The 1957-nt window shown below is 47.4% G+C and overlaps 1 protein-coding gene across 5 annotated transcripts in view; it reads left to right on the top strand.

Annotated features, from left to right (window-relative positions):
• The first annotated feature begins 685 nt into the window (after positions 1–685).
• LOC121014789 (general transcription factor IIH subunit 2) overlaps positions 686–1957 on the top strand; it is a 35588-nt gene continuing 34316 nt past the window's right edge. For 2 of the 5 annotated variants that reach the window (XM_040451383.1, XM_040451415.1), the window contains exon 1: positions 746–819. The gene's annotated coding sequence lies outside the window, so the exon portion shown is untranslated. Of the gene's footprint in view, positions 820–966; positions 1125–1162; positions 1184–1957 lie in introns of those variants that run through there. The other 3 variants (XM_040451387.1, XM_040451407.1, XM_040451398.1) reach the window with 3 other exon arrangements.

Here is a 1957-nt window from a genome sequence, read left to right as displayed (position 1 = left end):
ACCCAGTCCCTCAAACACATCATTGTGTTTCCACCTCAGGACCTTAGCACTTGCAGTTCTCTATGTCTGGGGAGGTCTTTCTCTAGGTATCAGCATGGTTAACTCCCTTTCTCATTCTGGTCATGGCTCAGCCATCTTCTCAGCGAAGGTTCCTCTGACTAGATTATTTTAAGTTGCCACCCTTTCCCCCTTCCGTGCTTAATTTCTATTGGCACTATCACCATTTGATACACTATGCTTTTCTTGATAAATACCTTCATGGTAGAAGCAAAATTCCAGGAGGGCAAGGATTTGTTAGTTTTTCACTGCTATTTACTCAGTGCCTAGAACTGTCGCAGGATCACAGCAGGTGCTCAATAATACTTGTTCCATGAACAGCAGGAGCAGCGGGGTCTTCCCAGAAAATCGTTGTCCAGTAAGGTTCTGGCCCAGCTGCTGCTGCTGCTGCTGCTGCTGCTGCTGCTGCTGCTGCTGCTATTAGAGTCATTCACGCCAACCTTTTAGAAATAATATAACAAAAATCAAGCTCGTCAGATCCCGGGTAGACGGCGATCACTTTTCCCGCCTCTTTGTGAATAACCGCTGGAAGTGGGGTAAGAGGCCCTTCCTCGCACCCTAAGTCAGCTCCAGCTACGTGTCCGCCCACGAGGGTCCAACACCAGCACCGGCTCAAAGCAACCGGAACGTTTCGTCCGTCGCCGCCGCGCACAGGGGAAGGATTTCCGCATCGTCCTTGGAGCGGACTGGGCGGGGCTTCCGGGTAGAGCGGCATTCTACGAGACCGGTGAGTCCGCGGCTAGAGCTCCTAGAGGAGCCAAGGTGGGCACCGGCTGTTTGGGGAGCGCGGCAGCTTGGAAGGTTTTCGCGTGCGGGCGCGGAGGCTGAATGGTTCCGAGCAGCCTCGTAGGGATTCGTGAGTGGGAGGGAGCGTATGGAGGGGGAGGAGGGCAACTTCCGTGTGGGAGCTGCAAAGAAGCGTGTGGGTCTGTAGTCCAGGGAATGGCTTTCCTTCCTTAAGGCAGAACGCGAGTTTTGGGAATTGTGGTCGTGGGTCCGAGTTTGACCTACCTCCAGCTATGTGACCTCGACAGAGTTTACCAGCCTTTTGACTCTTCGAGTTCCAAGTCTGAACACAGGGCAGTGATCACCCGTGCCTGGCTCGAAGCGCTTGGCAGGGTTAGGTGTGAGTAAAAGCTTCATAAATTGGGACGTTTGGTGCAGATCTCATTTGTTTTTGGAAGCATTCTGAGCTCATGTGCCTGGAATCACACCAACAGGCTTACCCTAGGAGAAATAGCTTTTCTGGGTTTGGATTCCCATGAAACGAATCAACTTTTGGAGATGCTGACCGAAGAGGTCACTAAGTACATCTTTTGCCAGGATGCGTAACTTCTTTCTCTATGAATAACATGCATTGTAAACATCCCGCTTCCCTTGGAATATCAGCAATTACAGGGAGCTTAATACCTCTGTAATTTCCCATTGCACACAACTCTAAGTCCTTGTATCCAGTGACCCAGAAGTGTTCCTGTTCGCAGTCTTCTGCTTGTCAGTTCTGTTTCTCAGCTTTCAGAGAATTAAAAGTAGAAACTAAGAATAAGATAACAGTTTAAATATTGATAGGATGGTTGGCAATAGTGACAGTTCTAAGAATTTGAGTTTGAAAACATCAAGAACACTATGTAAACTTTGATTTTTGTAATTCACAGTAATTCAGAAACTTTGATGGAGGATCAAAATGTTCAGTTTAGTCGCCATATGCTGTTTCTACATGGACCATTAAGTTTACAAGCACCAGCATAGTGTGTTAAAATAACACAAATGTTAGAATTAAGTCACTTGTCATTATTTCATGCAGTCTACCTAAGTTCATACTCTAGTAGATCACCAGATTCCATGAAACAAGTAGATCTCTTCCAATGCCAGGGAGTGGTTTGTGACTTAAATGAGAGACATA

This window comes from Herpailurus yagouaroundi, unplaced genomic scaffold (genome assembly GCF_014898765.1).
Source record: "Herpailurus yagouaroundi ecotype Mexico unplaced genomic scaffold, PumYag 29, whole genome shotgun sequence".
Lineage (NCBI taxonomy): Eukaryota > Metazoa > Chordata > Mammalia > Carnivora > Felidae > Herpailurus > Herpailurus yagouaroundi.
Note: the sequence above shows the minus strand (reverse complement) of the source record. Positions and strands in the feature narration are given on the sequence as shown.